A 23,021-nucleotide genomic window follows, 5' to 3' on the forward strand; every position below is an offset into this window, starting at 1 on the left:
GGAAAGAGCACAACTGGAGACCACACACTGAAATATGAGGGAAGGGGTCAGGGTGCACAACCTTAAAAGAATGACATAGCCATTGAGGATATGACATAAACTGGTTAGAACCAGCTAGGTCCAAGATAGCAGAAGATTCGACTTTCAGTAGAGCATAAACCTCATTATACACTCATTGTAATACATTAACATGCTAAATGACACACCCACAGATGACATGACAGTTCTGAGGCTGACCATAAAAGGTCAAAAACTGGGTGGTGGCCAAGTTCCTTTAGATCCCTTCCCCTTCCCCTGAAATAGTTGGAATAATCCTCCCACTTATTAGCCTATGAAATTACCGAGCCCATTAGAAACTAACCACACCATATTATGGGGCCACTCTCACTTTCCAAGCTGACCCCATGCCCTGGGGCCACTCTTGCCTTTTGGGATGGGCTACATTCTGTCTATGGAATGTGTATCTCTCTAAATAAATCCACTACTTACCTATCACTTTGTCTCTCACTGAATTATTTCTGCAACGAGACATAAAGAACCTGGGCTTCAGTTAAGTCCTGACACCAGGTGATAATTTCAATTAAAAGGCAGTCCCAACATGAGCTTTGGCTGGGTTCAAATCCCATCTGAGTTGTGCAGTTTCAATACCATACATTTAAATATTTAAAAGATAAGACACCCTGGACTGTGAACTGTCAGGGGACAATTACATCCTCCTGGACTCTAGGTGGTATACAGGATCATTAGAATTGCACCTCATGCTTCCTTTTTGCTCTGTAGGCTAACAGAGCACTTGCCTTCTGTCCCTAAAACCAGAATGATCTTGGATGGCAGGTCCATAGCAATAAGTACTTCAAGGAGCAAGGAAACAGTGTAATGGTTTCATGCTGCTATTGTGGTAGGATCCCTTGTATTAACAGGTCCACACAGCCCACCATCATACCCTGAGACACAAAACTAATAAAAGAGAGCATCTTCCTGCAGATTCCAGAGGAGTCTTAACTACTTGACTTCTCTAGAAATAAACTACAAATGGCCTTTGGGAAAAACAATGTACAGCTGTCCTCAACCCACACACTGGGCTTTCTCCTTTCTTCATCCCTAACTTTAGGCTCCTAAAATGGCACTTTTCAAGAATGAGGGAGAGAAAGACAGAGAAGTGTAATAGTATGGGACAAAGGCAGACTTGAAAATTCTCCTCACCCTTCACAGGTCTAATACTTCTTTTGTCCTTCCATATCTCAATGATGGGCAACATTTTCACTGAAAAATATGCTTCCCTGTTCCATCTCCAGGATAGAATTAGGTTTTCCTCCCTTGACATTAGTTCATTCTGCAGAGAGATTTAATTAAGTTGTAATTACAAAAGAGGCAAGAACTAACTGCCCCTTTACATACAACACACTCTACAGATTCTAAGAGTGAAGAAACACCTAATACTATAAATGAGAGAGATGGACTCTGTTGTTGGCTGAAAAAAAAAAAAAAAGCACAATGTGAGAGTTGTGAGTTGAATTTTATTTGGAGCAAAATGAGGACTATAGCCCAGGAGACAGCATTTCAGGTAGCTTTGAGAAACTGCCCCAGAGAGGTAGGGGGGAAGGGCAGTATATATGTGATTTTGGTGAAGGGGGAGTAAATGCAATCAAGCACATAGTTTTTGCAGAAGGTTCCCACTAGTCTCATGAAGGTTACTGTTAGTCATGGGGAGCAGACATAACCATGAAAGGTTTTAGTGCTTTACTAGGTATGAGGAGATGCAAGAATTGGGCTTATAAAATCTTTTCCTGAAAATATCTAACTATCTGAAGACGTGTTCTGCCAGTTTTTCCCAGAGGACAGAGTGCCTCATTCCTGACAGAGGGCCTCCTTCCTGCTCTCCACCCTGAACTCCTTTCAGGGGGTGTTGAAGGTCAGCAGTCACAGCAGCTTGTGATTTAATCCTCATAGAGGTAGATGCCAACACACCCCATCCCATTGGCCAAGAGTAGCTTCATTTCAACCATTTCTTTAATATCTTTGTTGATAAAACCTCTTTACCAGTCAGTCTGGAGGGCAGGAAATAACATTCAATGAAACATAATTTGCTTCCTGTGTGGTGTGTGTACGTGTGTGGGCACGTGTGTATGTTTGTGTGTGTGTATGTGTATGTGTGTGTGTGTGTGAAAGAGAGAGAGAGAGAGAAAGAGAGAAAGAAAGAGAGATAATAAATCCCCTCTGTTCATTATAAGAATTTTTATGGTGGGCTGGAAGATGGGGCTGGAGGTGGTTTACAAGTAGTGATATTTTATTAAACTAAAAGTTTAATACTTGAGAAAAATGCATGAGAACCTCAACATTGCTAAAGAGGCTGGCAAATGAGGTTTTCTCCTCTCTGTTTTTCAGCTAATATCTCTGGCTCCTATTCTTTCATAGCATTGTGATAAGTAGGAGTAGGAAATCAATTCATAGGATAGAAAGACACAATCCAGTTATTTCCTCTTTTCCTTATTTGCATCTCCCTTCTATTGTGGTCCCTGTGAAAGGTGATCTTTATGGGCACTTAAAAGAGAAGAGTCAGCATCCCAATCACAAAGAATCTGATGCACAGCAATGTATTCAGTATAATTTTGCAAATTTCCTCTATGAAAGCTGATAAGTAAGCAGTAGTTAGAAAATGAAATTCTCTATTCACTTCAGATTCAAACTTTGTCTCAACTGCTGACAAAACATAATCAATCTTTTAATTACTCAGTGATGAAATCCCAATAAAGATCATATGCTTTGGCAATAAATTTCTTCACTTATTTCCAAGTGTATTTTCACAGCCTAATGACAAGAACTCTTGCAGACATTTTTACGTAATAGAAAGTACTCACATTTTCATTGATAAAAAAATTGTAAGCCCACATATAGGAAACAGTGTTAAAAAAATTCAGTGAGCATACTCAGGACTAGAATTCTCTGAAATATGATGTGTACTTATGCAATTTTCTCATATTTCAGGTCAGATCTGTATTGTTTCTGTCCACAGGCTGGTGTGAAACATACAGAGTAAAAGGTAAGATACACTGTGATCGTTTTATGTTTATTTTATTTTTCTAGTGATGTTACTGAACATAAGTAACATTCCTATGCCCAATGCACAATGAGGCCAAACAAATGGAAACGTCAGAGTTTGCAACAGAGAAAGTTTTACTGCAGGGCCAAGCAAAAAAGAATGGGTGTTTTGGGCTCAGTAACCCTGAATTCTCGGATGGTTTTCAGGGAGAAGTTTTTAATAGGCAAAATTCGGGGTGAAGGCTGCAGGGTGTGTGACTTTCTTCTGATTGGTTGGTGTTGAGGTAACAGGGTGGTGCTCCAGGAATATTGTGCTCAGCCTAAAGTTACTAGTCTCCACCTGGGTGGGGGCCTTAGTTCCTGCCGAAGAACTTAAAGAATTATTATGTTTATCCCTTCAGGAGGAACCAGGACCTTGCCTCATTGCCTAGGGGCAGGGTTACTGATAAGGATTAGGGTGTGGGCAAGGCCAGCAGTACTGCAATCCAGAGATCATCTGGCATCAGGTGGTGATGGGCAAACTGTGACCTCTGGAGTGAAGAATGTTTCATCAAGTAGTTAATATCTTCCATTTGTTGGGGGTTTTAGTTCTGCAGAAGAGCTCAAATATACTATTACATATATCTCTTGCTGGGGAGCCAGGACCCTGCCCCCAAGACTGCACTATTTTTTCTTGACTGCTCCTCCCTAGTTCCCACATCTCCTCCCTTCCCTGATTAGCAACTATTTGAACCTGTCCTTTGGAACTCAGAGAAGGGGACACAGCAAGGCTTTTGTGCCCAGAAGCCCCACAGTGTCCTGCTCAGTTTCAATATTATATAACTTATTTTTCCCAGTATGTTTCTTGAGTGAACTCTAACTAAAACCATTGTTTCCCTGGGTGTATGTTACTGGAGACTGAGAGGAAGGATGCTAAGGCAATGCCAGTCATTTACCCATTGTTTCCAATGCCAGTCATTTACTTATTGTCTCCCAACTGCCCCCCGCCCCCGTGATATGGAGGGGGAAACCCTGAAACCACATTTCAGCTCTGCCAGTTGCCCTTGTTAGTATCTGTTATAGGCTCTGCCAAAGGTGGGTGACAGGGTGAGATGGCAAGACTGGAGAATGAAGGAGGGACTAGATCTTCCTCCTTTGCTTCCTGTTGCTTTCAGTGTTGCTATAACAATGCAGTTGCTTCCTGACCCAGCTTCATTTGCCACTTACAGAATCTGCCTCATTATGCCTTCCTAGAGGTTTGAGCAGCAACTCAGAGGTGGTCCTTCGTTGGAGGACTGAGCCTGAACACCGTGGAGATCCTCCTCTGAGCTCCCAGGTCCCACAACCACTTCCCTTTATTCCCATAGTTATTATATTTGGGTTAATTAACTCAGTGGTTTTTTTTTTTCTTTATTTTGTTTGTTTTGTTTTGTTCTTTAAGCATTCTAGCACCCATAGAGCCAATTCCTTATTTTAAATTCTGGACCCTGGCATACAACAAGGTTATTTATTCCTGATGATGCAGAGGTACTAGAGGGAAATACAAAAAAAATTAAGATGCTGTCTGAAAAAAATTTTACTAGAGATTTTATATATATATACATATACACATATATGTCTACATAGTTATATATAAATTATTATTAATTGATATTATATACAGTTGATTATATATAATTAATATTGTATATATGTGTATGTGTAGTTGAGTCTCATTTTTTGTGGTAATTATGTTCTATAAACTTACCCTAAACATTTGGTGAATGCTGAATCATTGTTCCTGGAGGAAGTACAGGGTTAAGTTCCTGTAAGCCTCTGGTCTCAGCATTTTAGTCAAGCAATCAATGCATAAACTTTTATGTGTGTTTCTGTTTAAAACATATATATATATATAAAACATATATATATATATATATATATATATATATATATATATAACATATATATTGTTTACTCATTAACGTTTACACTCATGACCAACAGTACTCATGCCTGAATGAAGTTAATCTAGCACACATATTTTCTCCATAAGGCAAACCACAGCCTTCTTGCACTTAAGATAACTAGCACGCACTTTAGCTCTATGTTTGGGGGGCATTTTAGACAATGAAATCACCAACAGAAGACACAAAATGCAAAATCTAGTGAGATGTACGGTGAAAAGGACACTTGTTTACAGTATAAGAGCAGACACAAGAAGACAGAACATCACCTTGTTCAGCCTTGGCTGGGAATTGGGCAGGTGTCAGGTAACTCAAATTTTTTGCCACTCTGCACATAATATCACAAATGAACACAAAAGTGCCTTGAGTAAATGAGCAAGTAGGTGAATTGGCAAATGTAGAATCTGTGAATAATGAGAATCTACAATCTGTTCATCTATGTATTATCCATCTATCTATCTATCTATCTATCTATTATCTCCCAGATGACCTCTTGGTTTTGAAGCAAATGTTTACTAATAAAAACTTATATTTTCTGCTTTTGGCCCAATCTTCCACTGAGGACTTCTAGTTGTCCTGCAATATCACCACCCCCAATTCAATATTTTGGGGAATGGTAGCATGTCCTCTGCGGTACTAATGAAATAGCTATAATTAACCTATATTTTGTATTTTCTCTTTGAAGCATTGTTTGAGAAGGCCATGTCAATATTACTGAAGGCAGTAGTCACCTTGGTCAGGACAACAAAGATTCCCTTTGATCTTTTCAAGCCACCTGTATTCTGGATTGGTGTGGAATTCTGTGCAGAAGTAGGAAAAATTATCACTCTACAACTCTGTGCTACTAAGTATTTAATTACGAGGTGAAATATGACCTAATGGAAATTAGGAAATTGCATTTCTATAGACCAGTGCCAGGCTGATAGCCTAAAATGTATCAGACCTTTAACAAATGCAGACTTTGGTGCACATTTTTTGTTGCCCATCCATCCGATACTTCCCCACGGCATCCCTCAGTAGCAAGGCAGTCATATATGTCAGGCGAGACTTGACCTGTCCCAAGTCCAGGCTGGAGAACTTTAATCAGTTACAAATTGTGTTAATTCCATTTCTCTAAACAGGGGTTATTTGAGAATGGATCTGTGATGCAATTCTGGCCAGAGGGGAGTGAAGGTAAGTCAAATGGGGAGACAAAAGACCAAGAAAGGGACTCTTTCTTCTGGTAGTGGTCATGTTGTGTAAAGATGTGAGCTGTGACAATCATTGTCACTTGAGGGGACAGCCTAAAGACAAAAGCCAGCACACTGAAGATGGAGTGAGGAAAGTTCCTGGGTCTTTGATGATGTTACTGAGGTGCTCTCCTTCTGAATTACTTGTGTGAGATACTAAGTTATTTTATTTAAACCATTCTGAGATAGGTCTTCATTTACTTTCATTCAGTAGTACGCTAATTGATTTACAGATTTATTTGAGGAGGTCCAGATTAGTAAAGGTCAGGTAGCATGGTCTCAGGAACTTGTAGCTTTGGAAAGCTCCTTGGGGGGTTCTGATTACAGCCTTGGGACCAGTCCCCATGATAAGATTTATTAACTTGAGTCGAATATAGGAAGAGTAACTTTGTACCCTGAGTTTGAAGAATCTCACTTAAATCATAGATTGTCCTGGTTTCCTTCTCTTTACCTTAATCTAACCCTAGCATTATAATTAAAACCTTGATAGTAAATGTCAGATGTGGGCAGTTTTCAAGGGGCTCCAAATCTAATGGCCTTAATCCAACATAGAGTCCACATAGAGGGTGTCCTTCATTCTATCCTCCTCACCTCATTCCGCTTTTCCTGTGCCTTTTACCAGGTGCCTAAACCAGCATTTTGAGGGGTTGGACTGCTTGATGACCATGCTTCTTACTCAGAAACTATGCATATCTCCTCTTTTTAAAACATGCGTCTTTAATTTATATAATACAAATTTCTAATGATGTAGCTCTTTCTTACACAAGTGTAGATATACCCTTAGGTAAATGGTGCTCTAGAGAACTTAAACACAGATTGTCAAAGCCTGATAGAACAGAAATAATTATAATATAGATCTCATGTTCTGAGATTCAGCTGGGCCAGAATTTACAAATGGACCTTAAGTGCGCATGCAAGTCTTTGGTATAATTACGTAAAAACTCAGACATTCTTTAACTGGACCACCTCCCTTTTCATCCTCTATGATCTGCTTCTCTGCCCTGTTAGTTCTCTAATTCTCCAACCTCTGTTTGGCTCTATTTCTTTATTTTAATTATCTCATCAACTGCCTTTGGTTTGGACATCCTATTCTAGCCAAGCTGGCATTTCCCTTGGACTTAATTCTGATATTCAGCAATTGGCTTCTGCAGCATATTCCTATATTTTCATTGCCATTAAAAGGTGATATATAGTTATTTTTCTTAGAGGGTATATTTGGGCGGAGAACACATGGCAAGAGTTAAGAGATACACAATTCCTAGAACTTAGGACACTCCCAAACACATACTGCTTTTAGAATTTTGAAAATTGTTACATAGGTGCTTATACTTCCTAGACCACTAATAAAAATGTTGGTTGTATTTACAGAGATCTTGAGAATTTTCATAGCAACTTCACACTCAACTTTTGTGGAGAGATGGGAGATGGCTGATGGCCAGTGGTGTCTTTTCCCCATTCATCAAAGCATAAGCAAAATCTCAGAAGTGGTCAGGGAGTAATCCAAGATCACACAACTTGATGAAGGCAGAGTGACTATGAGAGCTCAAGTCTTCTGATTCCTGTAGTCCCTCCTGTTTCTGTCTCACCTCTTGGGATGTGCCAACATCTAGGAGGCCATAATTGGGCTTCCCCAGACCACTCTTTTTGTACTGAGACAATCCTGGGCTAATCTGGCTAAACAATTTCAAGTTTCCAAATCTAGTTTCCTGACAGATACTGCTTAGTCCCAGATGCGAAGAGACAAAAATATATTGCCTGTGCATTGTATGTCTAATTTACAAAACAAGATGTTTAATTTAAAGAAGTTCCTCTAAAGTGATAAACTAGTGATGGTCAATATGCCCATCCTTTTATTATGTTGCCAAGAATTTTGCTTGAAGTTAGAAATGGGGATTAGATGTGCAAATATTCAAATTCAATTAAGAAATAGTTTGAATTCAACCAACACATGCTTGCGTTTTCCCAACCTAAACTCGTCTTGAAGCTTATTCTCAATTATAAAATAAAAAATTCATTATAGATACTTCTTCTATTATCATCTGTTGACTCAAGAATCATCCATCTGAATAACAGATAAAATATACACTGCCTCAGCCCCTCTTCCTTACCTGTGCAGGAGACTAGCTGTGTAGGATAACAATGTCACCTGGTAATTTCCCTACTTCCATTACTTCTGCTTTAGCCCAGAGTCTTTTCTGGCCTCCCTGTTATCTGTAATTCCGTGACTCACTCCCCTCCCTGCCCACTGTGTTCTCTGTTACCCACACAGGCATCCATATTAAAGGACTGTAAATTTGACAGACCTCTTGGCTGCACTTGTGTTCCAGGTGCCAACTTTTTCCTTCCCCTGCCCCTGGCTCCCAGCTCTTTCTCTATTGACATTTGCTAAGTGCCTGTGGCTGCCTCTTGGATCTGTGGTTGATTTGGGCTTCCTGGGTTTTGAATCATGTTATCCACTAGGCTAAGACTTGCAGTCACCTTCTAGCTTTCTCCTTTCTTACTGTTCACCGATACAGTTACATTCCAGTTGGTTCCAACCAATAGGCTCCTGGTTTGTTCAAAATTGACGAGATCTCATTCTCCATGGCCACACATCCACTGTATTCTTCTTTTGTCCTACCTCTTCTCTTTTTTTTAGCTTGCAAATATCTCTCCTTCCATCTCTTAGTGACACTTGTGAACAATTCAACATAACTTGGTCATGAACAAGGAATATTTGAGTTGGGTAGTTATCTGTTCTGAATCAGCAAATGAAATATGTGATTGTTAAAGGGAAATTGAACATAATAAAGAGTTAAGGTGTTCAAGATTTATGGTTGCCAAGGTGGGAGAGGGAAGTATTGGGAGTTTTGGATTAGCAGATGCAAACTATTATGTATAAGATGGATAAACAACAAGGTCTTACTGTATAGCACAGGGAACTATATTCAACATCCTGTGATAAACCATAAAGAAAAAGAATATGCATATGTATAACTGAGTCCCTTTGCTGTATAGCAGAAATTAACACAACATTGTAAATCAACTATACTTCAATAAAGTTTAAAAAATAAATAAATACATGAAGAAGAGTTAAGGTGTTCAATTTATAGAGGCTTTTAGTGCTTATAGTGAAAGAGTAAGACCTTAGGGGAATGGAACATTGTGCAACCATGTGGTTATGGTTTACCAAGGACTTCTCATTTCATTTATTGTTCTTCAAAATTTCTAAATGTTGTCAATATTTTAGTAAATAACACTAATTCAATTTGGTAAGCACTGCAATAAAAATATACAGGTCATAAGAGAATAAAAGTCCAAAAGTTGGAGAATCCCTAAATACATTATATATTTTGTCTACTCACAAAGAAGTGTCTCTAGGTTTTTAATATGTATCCAAACAAAAGTCTCAGATTAATTTGTGGCAAAGATAGAAAATAATTCTAGGTTCTAGTTCATATATTCTATTTGCCTATGATTAAAAAGTATTTTTCAGAAATGTGTTGAGTGTACGATATACTAGGCTTTCCTAATATTGTCTTACTTGATCAGTGTAACCTCCACAACCCTCAGAGAAGGTAACACTATTTCCATGAATGCTCATAGGTTGAATAAGTGATGAAGCAGGAATTTGATGTAAGTTTGCCCAACATCTAAACTCATTTTCTTGCTGGTATAACACATAATGATATAATTATACATACATACTTAATTATGACAATATAATTATTAATATGAGTATAATATTAACATGAAAGACAGATACAGCTATGTAATTCATTTAAAATCAGAAACGCATCTTTTGTCACTTCCAAACTCATTCATGTGGATGTTGGCAGGATTCAGTTGTTTCCATGTTGGCTTGAAACCTTTCCTTGCCACGTGGGCCTTGTGGAAGGGCAACACACAACATGGTAGGTGGCATCCTGTGGAGTGAGGGGGCAAGAGAGCATGAGAGGGTCTTATTGCAAGCTAACCTGGAAGGCACATTCTATCATTTTTGTCCATAATAAATTCACCAGAAAGGAGTTCTAGAGGAGGGTTAGGAGTTCCAGCCACATTCATAGGGAGGCGACTGCAGAAAAGCACTCTTACCAGGAGGTGGTGTCACTGAAGGCCATCTTAGAGGCTGCCGACCATAAACACTGATGTAAAACATAAAACACCCTTCTTAATAATTCATGAGTTACAGGAGAAAACAAAATGGAAATTGATACAGTATTTAGAAATAAGCAACAAAAATGGTTTTATATAACAAAACTTGTAAATGCAGCTGTAAGAGTATTTTAGAGTGAAATTTGAATGTTAAGTGCTTATATTGGGAGGAAAAAAGGATTAAAAATGAATGAACCAATACAAGTCAAAAATTTCTTACTTCAAGAATAAACTTAGGGCTTCCCTGGTGGCACAGTGGTTGAGAGTCCGCCTGCCGATGCAGGGGACACGGGTTTGTGCCCCGGTCCGGGAAGATCCCACATGCCGTGGAGCGGCTGGGCCTGTGAGCCATGGCAGCTGAGCCTGCACGTCCGGAGCCTGTGCTCCACAACTGGAGAGGCCACAACAGTGAGAGGCCCGCATACTGCAAAAAAAAGAAGAAACTTAAAAAAAAAACAGAAGGAGCAAATGAAAATCAAAAATTAAAAAAAAAAAGGATGAAATAGTAAACAAGCAATACGATCCCTTAACATAATCAGGCTTGGATGATTTTACAGGTAAGTTTACCAAAACTTCAGGAGAAAGATAATTCTTATATTTGCAATAATTCAGAAACTAAATAAGAAGGGAAACTACTCCTGTTCAATTCATTTACAAAGCCAATATAATCTTGCTATTAAATATAGATAAGGATAGCACAAGTCACTAATAGATGTAAAGGTAAATGTTCCATACAAAGTATTAAAAAACTAAATACAACAATATATTAAAAATAATGTATTGCAAAAGAGTAAAATTTAACCCAGGGATGAAAATATTTATAATATTAGCATATTTATTAATGTGATTACTGATTTGCCAGATTAAGGAAAAACATTAAAATCTCAGTACATATAAAAAATCATTAGATCAAATTCAACAATATGATAAAAACTTTTAGTCTACTATAAATGGAAAGGGCGTTCTTTACTTGGTTAAATGGTTTCTACTAATACTACAAAACAAGGAAAATTCTTAAGATTCATCTATTTAAGATCAGGAACAAGACAAGGATATCTGCTTTTAATGCCACCATTCATCATTATGTTGAGGGTTCTGGATAATACAATAATACTAGGAGAAGAAATAGATATTAATATTTGAAAGGAAGAGCTGACATTATTCATAGTATCTAGATCAACTATTAACATTATTAAGGAAGTTCTAGTTTGCTAGCTTTAAGATCATCATAAAAATAATAATATAAAAACCAAAAATGATGTTACACACCCAGAAAAACCAATGAGTTACTTAGTACTGAATCTAACAAAAGGAAAATTCTAAATTAAGAAAAATTATTATGTTCTTGGATGGGATGGTTTAACAGTATAAATATTTGAATCTTTAAATTAAGTTTATAAAGTAAATTAGATGTCAGCTAAAACCCCCAAAAGATATTTTGTTTTTTTGGTTATACTGGACAAGTTGATTCTAAAATATTGGAATAAATATACATAATAGAGATTCCAGGAGCAGACCCAGCAATCTATGTGAACTTGCTATATTACAGAGGTAGCACTGCAAATTAGTACAGAAATGATAGACTGTGTCATACATGGTATGAGGACCACAGGATATACACATGGGAACGGTAACTAGAAGCAATACTTTCAAATGGATTACAAATAAAACCATGAAAACTAAAACTTTCAAACCTTCTGAAAATATAGAATAATCTGTTCATAATTTTTGCATAGAAAACATTTTCTTACATAAGATATACAAATTACAAATAATAGATAAAAATCAGGATACATTTGATTCCTAAAATTATAAACTTCACTATAACAAAACCATTAATAAAAGTTGAACGATAAGCCTCGCATTGGCAAAAATATTTGTAACCCAAAACATAAGTTAATGATTAGTAGTCAGGTTACATGTGGAATGCCTAGTATTAAGCAAGAATAAAAACAATAGGAAAGAAGCGAAGAATATGAACAGATTGTTTACTGAAGAAGAAATCTGAATGGCCAATCATATGATAAAGTGTTTAACCTTAATAGAAAACAGGGAATTGAAATGTAAATATGCTTTAGGGAAACTCCTGCCCATGGCAGATGGATATGATGACAAAGATGTCCACAGAGCAGTGCTTGTAACTGTGGAAAATTGTAAGTAACCTGAATATCTCTCATAATGGATGGAATAACACACAGCAATCAAAACAAACAGACCATGAATATATGTACTAATATTACCATCTTAAATAAATGAAACAATACATTAACAACTTAAAATGTAGTGGAAATACCAAGATATAGAATGAAACATACAATGTGGTAAATTTATTTAGATTAGATAAATCTAAATAAATTTATTATTTATTCCATAATATACATATTTATTGTTTTCCACAAACATCACCTGAGTACAAGGCCCAGACCCAGAGATAAGGAACTGACCTGCAAACCACAGCTTTGTTTGTAAAGAGCTGTTAGGTAATCTTAAACTTTAAATAAAAATAACCAGTTTTTCAAACTTCCCAGACACATATGTTTTCATCATTCCTAAAGATGTGGAACTCATACTGGTTCTGTGAATACTTTCCAAGGTGGGTCAGGCCACTTGGATGGATGCAACCTTGAAAGAACTGACTAGTTTAGTAATGGAAGTCTACCCAGAAGCTAGGAAGAAAAGAACATACTTCAATTCTCTATTGAATTAGTATAGTTGCATAACACTGTTTGTGGACCCAGATATATCAATATTAAGCTGTGAAAGATGCATGAGCACTATAAACACCACCTTGTTTTGGGGAGAGGTAAAGAGGACTGGGAACAGGTCTGGGGCCTCCGCTGTGCTTTGACTTTGATGGAGGTGATAATGGTGAGAAGCTTGTTGGACTGTTGGTGTCAGTGCTGAGCCATGCCCAGCTCTGCCCATTAGTTGTTTGCAGTCATCTATCTCAGAGAAGAGAGGATGGGCAATCCTAAAACATCAGGTCTCGTGAGAGCACTCACATGGTGGTGCTTACTGTTTACTACCTCTTCCTTGGGACCTTCATTACAGATGGCTGGGCAGGAATCCATCTCAAAACAGCCCTTCCTCCTCTTGAGCACAACATGAACCTAGGGTGGAGTAACTCCCTTGTATTCTCTTAGCCTCCATTGTGAGTCCCTAGTTTCTGCTAGATTCTTCATGACCAAACTTATTCCCACAACAGGCTTCCATTGTCAAGCTGTTTATTGACTTTTCAAGGTTGTTTCCATGGTCAAAATATACATTTTAGTATTTTTTTAAAGAATTTTCTATATAATTCTTATTGCTAGCTTTAACAAAAGATTCCAGAGAAAAAATGTTCCTTAGAGTTAAATGTTCATACACCAGAATATGTTTACATCTGCATAAAAATTTAATTTCCACTGAGATCTGATGGAGAAAGGTTGAGTGGCTGGGTAAGTGGGTTGGAGAGAATTGCTGGCATGCTTTGTCCTCCAGTGTCATTCAAGTGTTGGGAGAAGTAGCCTCCCCATAACACACTTTTCTGTATCAATAACATTCATAATAGATATGGCTAGCCCCATAGGACTTAGTTTTTCTGTTAAGCTCCTGATAGACCACTTCCATTCCAAGGAGAATGTTTGAGATCTAGCATCGTGGAGGGAAGCATGAGAAGGTGAGAGTGTAGGTCAGGGAGGGGCAAACTTCCTTGCAAGTCCAGATAGGAAATATTTTAGGATTGTGAGTATTATTGTCCCATTCCAATTTTTCATTTCTGTCACTGTTGCATGAAAGGAGCCATGGGCAATATGTGAAGAAGAGGGTGGGGCTATACGCCAATAAAACCTTATTTACAAAAACAAATCCATGGACTGTACTTAGACAGAGGCCAGTGGGCGACTGTATCCAAAATCATTCCCTCTTGAGTCCTGAACTTGGACCTCCTAAGTGAACTGTGGAAGACAGGAGGAAAAGAAGTCAAGCAAGGAACTTCAGGAGGGTGAATTTTCCTGAGTTAGGAAATACAAGGAGCAAATGTAGGAAATTTAAAAAAAGGATGTAGGAAAAAAAAAATCCTCAGCTGGCCAAAGGCCCAGGAAGAAAATTATCTGACAATTTTATTTAGGGACTGCAGGGCAAACGGTTTCTAGAAAGTCTTGTTGAACTTTTGCAGGAACAGAAGCACATAGAAGTCAAACCATATTTGTAAATGGAATGGAGTGACAGAGGCTTACTTTTTGGTTAGGTACCACGGTTCCACCATGATAAAGCTCAGAGTCATCCCCTTTCTCAATGTGACCTCTTCAGAGAGCAAAATCAATAATGTGTCTGTCTTAGACCCCTGGCTGTGATATGTTTAAGGCCTATCATGACTTTTATAAAAACAGCAATAAATGCCCAGATAAATGAGCTGTTCCAAGTAAAATGTGCATATTCTTTTAAATGGGCTGAAGGCAATCTCCAAATTAGTAATTTACCTCCCTGGATCAGAGAAGCATGACCAGTATTTGCTCTAAGATTGGTTTGCCCAGAATAACTTCAGCAGACCAGCCAGTTAGCTATGAAGCATGATTAAAATAAGAATCATGTTGTGCCGAGTTTCTTCTCTTATGTGAATAAGTTCAGCCAATACAGAATTTTAGTCCCAGGGTGATTTCAGCATTGTGGACTCTGTCATGGTCTCCAAGGGCATGGTGGGAACTTTCTTATGGCTCTGTGGATCCAGAATAAAGCCAGAGGCAAGAAGAGGTGAGCAGAGGAAAAGGGGAGAGGTAGAGGGAAAGGAGAGAGAGAGAAAGACACACAGAGAGAGTGAGGTAGCCGATGAGCTTGTCTGAACTCCAGTATTGTGATATCCCTGAATCCCATTTAGCCCTTGGCATCTTAGTTATATTACAAACTAGTACAAATTATTGAGGTATAGCTTATATTATAAAACGTATAGACATTAAGTGTACAGCATGATACATTTTAGCAAATGTATACATTCTTGTAACCCACACCACTCCTTTCAAGACAAAATATTCCCATCACCCTATAAAGTTCCTCCATGACCCTTTCATATCAGTTCCCATCTTTCACCCTAGAAGCAACCATTGTTCTGATTTTTATGTCTATAGATGAGTTTTGACTGTTCTTGAACTTCGTATAACGGAATCACTGAATGGTTTCTCTCTTGTGTTTCTTTTCTTTCATTCAATATGTTTTCTGTGTTGTTGCATACGACAGTAGTTAGTTCCTTTTATTGCTGAGTTTTAATTCATAGTATCAATATGCTCCAATACTTGTTGATTGGTATTGGATTATTTCTGGATTTTGGCTTTTATGAATGAAGCTAATGTGAACATTTTAACATTCTTGTATAAGGTTTTGTTTGTGGACATATATTTTAACTTGGTGATGGGAGGGTAAATACCTAGTAATACAATTACTGTTTCCTGGGGTAAGTATATAGTTATGTTTATTAGAAATTTCCAGTCTTCAAAGGGGTTGTACCATTTTACACTCCTACCAGCAATGCATTACTGTTCACTTGGTGTACATACTTGCTAATATTTGGTTTTCTCAGTCTTTTTAATTTTAGCCATTTTGCCTATAAAAGTCATTTGCCCTTTTTCCCCCCAATTTTTTTATTTTGATACATATAACGTGAAATTTACTATCTAACCATATTAACATGTACAGTTCAGTGGTTTTTAATACATTCATGATGTGCAACCATCACTACCATCCATCTCTTTAACTCTTTTCATCTTATAAAACTGAAACTCTATACTCATTAAACATTAACTCCCCATTGCCCCCACCTCCCAGCCTCTGGCAACCACCATTCCACTTCATGTCTCTATGGTCCTACTCAAGTATTGCATCTAAGTGGAATCACTTGTCTTTTTGTGACTGGCTTATTTCACTTAGCATAATATCCTCAAGTTTTATTCATGTTTCAGCATGTGTCAGAGTATCTTTCCTTCTAAAGGCTGAATAATATCCTATTGTATGTATATACCACATTTTGCTAATTCATTTGACAGTGGACATTTGGGTTGCTCCCATAGTTTAGCTATTGTGAATAATGCTGCTATAAACATGGGTGTACAAATATCACCTTGAGATCTTGCTTACATTTCTTTTAGATCTATATCTAGAAGTGAAATTGCTGGATCACATGGTAATTTTATTATTTTTTTTTCTTTTGAGGAACCACCATACTGTTTACCACAACTGCTGTATCATTTATATTCCCACCAATAATGAAAAAGCATTCCAATTTCTTCACATCCTCTCCAAAGCTTTTTGTTTTCCATTTTTTGACATTAGCCATACTAATGGGTATGAGATGATATCTCATTGTAATTTGGTTTGCATTTCCCTATTAGTGATGTTGAGCGCCATTTCATTTCATTTCATTGGTCATTCATATATCTTCTTAGGAGAAATTTCTATTAAAATCCTTGGTCCATTTTTGAATTGGGTTATATGATTTTTGTTTTTGAGTTTTAGGAGTTTTCTATATATTCTGGATATTAGTCACTTATCAGATACATGATTCGCAAACAACAACATGATTTCTGTTGTTGCTGGTGGTGCTGTTGGCTGTGCCTTTGGTGTCAAATCTGAGAAACCATTGCCAAATCTAATATTATGAAGTTTTGCCCTGTTTTCCTCTAAGAGTTTTGTAATTTTAGGTCTTACATTGTATCTACAATCCATTTTGAGTTGCCTTTTAGGTAAGGGTTCAACTTTATTTTTTCTGTGTGAATATCCAGTTTTCTCAGTATCATTTGTTGAAGAGACTGTCCTTTCCTCATTGAATGGTCTTGGCACCCTTATCAAAAATCATTTGACAATATACACAGAGTTTATTTTTTGGGTTTCTATTCTATACCATTGATCTATACATCTGTCTTTATGCCAGTACCACACTGTTTTGATTACAGTACCTTTAAAGTAAGTTTTGAAATCTGGAACTGTGAGTCTCCAGCTTTGTTTTTCTTTTTCAAGATTGTTTTGGCTATCTGAGGTTCTTTGAGATTCCATATGCATTTTAGGATGGGTTTTTCTGTTTTCAAAAACATCATTGGGATTTTGTTAGGGATTGAATTGAATCTGTAGATTGCTTTGTATAGTATTGACATCTTAACAACATCAAGTCTTCCAATTCATAAACATGGCATGTGTTTCTATTTATTTGAATCTTCTTTCATTTCTTTCAGCAATATTTTGTAGTTTTCATTGTGCAAATCAAACTTTCACCTCTTTGGTTAAGTTAATTCTTAAGTATTTTGTTCTTTTCATGCTATTGTAAATGAAATTGTATTCATGATTTCCTTTTCAGTTTGTTCATTGTTAGTGTATTGCAGTGCAACTGGTTTTTGTGTGTTGATCTTGTATCCTGCTAATTTGCCATATTTATTAATTCTAACCTTTTTTTTTCATGGTTTTCTACATATAAGATCTTTGCTCATTTTAAAAACATGAATTGTTTGTAGGGGTTTGTAGGATTTTCTTCAGTGTATTCTGGATATAAGTCCTTTGTCAGACACATGAGTTGCAAATATTTTCTTCTAATATGTGGCTTGACTCTTCATTTCCTTAATGACATCTTTTGATCATTGGAAGTTTCTAATTTTGATGATCTCCAATGGTAATAGACCCATTCCCAGCTAACGTGAACATTGGTTGCTAAAGGCATATTGCAATAGCTTTCTCAGGAGAATTGTTCTCAGCCAAAGAGAGCCATCTCATTTAGAAATAACTGGGATGGCATGCTCTCTTCTGAAGTGGCTTAGAAAAATGGCTGGCTGTTATTGCAGTACCAAAGGCCTGTCCCTTGACCTCCATGTGGGACAGCACTGAGGGGCCATTTGTGTCCTGGGGCTCCTTGTAGGATTAGACAGAGGCTGGACTGGAGCTGACCCCACTTCTTTGCTGAGTTTCCTCCACTGCCCTATTCTGCTTCCCTTACTTTGTTACAGATGTCTCTTGCAAGCATTCACTCAATAAATGACTCACACAAGAGGCCCCCTCTCAAACTCTACATTTAGGGAACTCAATCTAAGACATCAATTTATCAATTTTTCTTTTATGCTTAGTTCTTTTTATTTTGTATCCTAAGAAATCTCTGCCTCCCTTATGTTGCAAAGATATTCTTCTATGTTTGCAGTTTAGGGGCTTTATAGTTTTAGCATTTACATTTAGGTATATGATCTATTTCAAATTAATTATTGTGCAAGATGTAAGATAGAGATCAGGTTTTATTCTTTCCATAAAAATATCCAGGTGTTCTGGTCACTTTTCCTTGTCCAAATGTATTTGCACCATTGTAAAAAGTCAATTGACCATATATTTGTGGAACATTTGTTTTTATTTTTGCTTTAAGTAGTTGGCATGGTTTTATATTTCCTAGTACTGAATGGTCCTGGCTAATTTAGAGTTTCCTTTTTATTTGTATTTCCAAGTAGTGTTGCCAGACTTAGCAAATAAAAATATAGGACTCTGAGTTCAATTTAAATTTCAGATACACAAGAAATATTTTTTTAGTATAAATATGTCCCATGCAATATTTGGGATGTACTTATACTAAAAAATGATTAGTGCATTTCTGAATTTGGAAAATAAATAAGTGTCCTGTATTTTATCTGATGACCCTATTCCCACTGGACTCGTTGGATTCTGATTTAGGCATCCCATCACCACCTGCTGTCTGCCTGTTCTGGCCTCCCATGTAACTACAAGGTGAGCTTTCTTTATTTTTCCTAATAATTTTTTTATTAAAGTATTGTTGATTTACAATATTAGTTTCAAATGTAGACCATAGTGATTCAGTATTTTTACAGATTATACTTCATTATAGGTTATTACAAAATAATGGCTATAATTCCCTGTGATATACAATATACCCTTGTTGCTTATCTATTCTATACATAGTAGTTTGTATCTCTTAATCCCATACCCTTAATTTTCCCCTCCCCACCTTCCCTCTCCTTATTGGTGACCAGTAGTTTGTTTTCTATAACTGTAAGTGTGAGCTTTACGAACCTCTCCTCCCTGAGGTGCTCCATTCTTCCTGTCTGGGAGGCTGGAATGGACAGTTCACACCCTCATCACATTCTTTGACTCTCCTGGCTGTCAGCTACCAAAGCAACTGGATTATTTTTTAAACAACGTTCACCTTCTGAAGTGCAAATTCAATGTTATTGACCTGTAGGAGTGTCAGAACAGACAGAGGGGTGTTGTGACTTCCTAACTCTCATCAACAGTTGGCTTAGGTTCAGGCCAATCGACTCATATCCTCACACCTGAAACTCCATGATGGGCCTATAGGCGTCCTATGATTACTGAACAGTTCCAGGCTGCCAGGTTTGGAGAAATTTAATCTGTGATGTTGGCAGCCTGAGGACCAAGTTGTGGGCTGCTGAGGATACACCTTCCCTACCTTGTACACAGGCATTTCAGCTGCACAGTCTGGGAGTAAGAGGCCTGGAATTTCTCTCCATAGAGACTGTGACAGGTACAAAGTAAGGCAGTCGAGGTACAGGAAGAATCACAAGCCCACTGTTCATTCCATAGTAATGTTTTTTTCCCTCAGTGGGAAACTGGAATTTCAAAGTACAGATGTTGTCTTTTCCACAGAACATTGTCTGAGCTTCTTACATGGGATGGGCTGAATGTGAAGCCATAATAGGTAAGCAGCCAATGGCTTCTTATGGATTCTCAGTAACAATACCATGCAGCTTAAGCTTCATAACCCCTGTGAGTGGGTCCCTGTGAGTGCTGGGCACTGCCGGGGTGAGACCTACCCAGGTGAGGAAAAAGCCACCTCGCCATTGGAACCATTGTTCATAAGCATTTTAGCAAACTCCTTAGGCAACCACAGAAAAATGGACCTTAATTCCAAGTCTCAGAACCTTGTAATTTCTTTTCTTATTCTAAATGAATATTTCCATTCATAACTAATTTTGTATTTGTAATTCATGTTTTTCTTTCTTTGAGAGGGTCCCTCAAAATGTGTGTGCTTCAGACTCCATAAATCCTTGAGGGCAAGGATGGGGGGATGTGTGTGGATTCAGGTTCATGACACCAATACATGGTGGGAACATGCCTCACTGTCCATTTGCCTGTCTTACAACCATCAGGCCAGTCTCTACTAATCCACAGCTCTGAAAATGGGACATATTTAGAATCTGCTTCTATAAACTTTCTGAAGGGATCATTCAAAAACACCTCTTTCTGCTCTAATCTGCACACTGTTCATACCCTCTCCCTTCCCAACCCATTTTTTAACCATCCCAACTGCAGTGATTTAATTCACATATATGTGAACCAAAATTACTTTGTTTCTGTAAAAGGTATACAGGAGTAAGCTTTCACGGACTCGAATTTTGTATAAAAAATACACAAAGATTTTGATCAATCCCTTTAATGCACTTACTGCAAAGGCTCATATATTCTGAGTGTTTATTAACTAAAGAACAGAGCACCAATCACTGGTGTGCAAAAAATATATAAAGTTATGTCCTAGTTTATGAGTATTTAATACTGATTCTAATACAAACTGTTATGTAAAATCTAAATCAAAAAACTCTCTTGAAAAAGTAAATTATTCTTAGTCTAGAATGATATTTGGCAGTCTCTAAATTTAGTTCCCCTAATTCTTTTGAAAAATTATGTTTATGTACCATAAGTCTATTTCTGATCAATTTCTAGAAATCGTCTTTCTGTATAAATTGTGGTATATTTACACTTCACCTAAAAGTGACTGGTTTTATTATCACCAGAATTAGGGAATGATAATTTTTAACTTGTTCTGGCTAGAATGATTAACTGGTTACAGAAATTTAGCAGCAAAGAGTATAGATTTTGCTAAATGTTTTACTGTGATCACATTTGTTTCCATTGGAATTGGAATTGAAAAATCATTCAACTATTATTATTGAAAATAATTATAATCATTTAAAACTATGTTTAGTACTTAGGAAAGAAAATAAAAATATTATGGACTATCATTAAAATTTCCTCCTGTAATTAATTTATATATATATTTATTAATAGGAATTATTTATTCCACATGATAAAATATATTTATACTTAAGTATACCTTATAAAATATATTTGTATATTATATAAATAATTTATATACAATATATCATTTAATCTTCACAACAGTCTCATGATATAAATAGAGCAGGCAAATTTTTCTTCATTTTAGATGTCAAATATCTTAAAAGTGAATGAGACAAAACTGGTGCTTAGATTTCCAAATTTAAGCTCAGAACTGTTTCTACTTAATTTGGTGTGCTACCCCTTTCCCTTTATCCTTTTCTTCATCCTCCTGATCTCTTGGCATGTAAATACTCACTATGTGCTCAAAATTATACTTAGAAATGTACTATAGACATTGCCTTCAATGAGTTTATAGTCTAGTTGGAAGGCAGAATATAGCAAATTATTTGTATATATATGCAAATACACACATATACACATGTATATACATACATCATTAAAGAATCACACAAAATAGCACATCAAGAGCTTTTTCAAGATATGACATATATTTATTTTGAAAAATTATTAAGTGTTGGGCACTGTTAGGTTCCAAACGGAACCTATTGATAAGAGGTCTGGCTGAAATTTAGACGAGGAAGAGGGCATTTGGGTTGGTGAAAGGAAAATAACCACAAACTTCATGAATTGGATCTTTAAGTAGAGTGATACTAGGATATGCAGTGAGAAATTGACAGGTGGTCAAGAGGTAGACGTTTGGAGGCAAGAAAGATCATGGGTGCCTTGGACACCAGTAAAGCTATTTGCCCAGAGAAGAGGGATTTGGTAAAACAGTATGGATTTGAAAACAGAAATGGGGACAAATTATGGAAGGCTTCATATTTTAGGCTAACTCCAATTTCATAAATGATAATGCTCAGAATTTCACATTTGACTCTCTTTTACTGTCTGTATAGATCTTTGATTCCTGATCCCTTTGAAAATCAGTTTAAATAAGGAATTTCCCCACATTACTGTACATATGAGAACACACAATTTTATAAGAATTTTAGAGAGCTCAGAGGCTCCTGAAGCCCATCTGAGGACCTGTAGAGTTAGGACGTCTTCCTGGATAATCTAGCTAGAATTTCAATCTCTCTTCTGAGCTCCAGATCTACATGTTCAATTGCCTGGTAGACACCTACACTTTGATGATAATCTCAACATGCCGCAGATGAGACTCATATGAATCATTCAGTAAACCTAACTACAGTAAATGGTAGAAAGGTAGATCATTCAATGATCATCTAAGTTAGAAATCCAGTAGACTTTCTTGGCACCCACCTACTCCTTTCTTTCCAATTCTAGTTAACCACCCAACGTTTCTTTCCATCCAGAGCGTTCCTTCCATTGTTAGTGTTTTACCATTTCACACCTGGGTTGCCACAACGACCTCCCAACTGCGGTCCCTGCGTCCAACCTTGCTTGTCCCTTCCAGTTCATTCTCCACGTTGTTGGAAGAGTAATAACGTTAAAAACAAATCCAATCATATCATTTACCTACTGGGAATTCTTCCATTGTTCCTCCATTGTTTTAAAGAATAAAATTCACATTCCTTAGCATGATGTGGTTTGGTTTCTGTTTTCCTTGCTGTGTTTCCTGCCATACACATGCTCAGTCTTAACCCCACAACTTTGCTTTTTTTTTTTTTTTTTTTGGGGTACCCCGGCC

The sequence above is a fragment of the Lipotes vexillifer genome, unplaced genomic scaffold, assembly GCF_000442215.2.
Source record: "Lipotes vexillifer unplaced genomic scaffold, Lipotes_vexillifer_v1.1 scaffold695, whole genome shotgun sequence".
NCBI classification, from domain to species: Eukaryota; Metazoa; Chordata; class Mammalia; order Artiodactyla; family Lipotidae; genus Lipotes; species Lipotes vexillifer.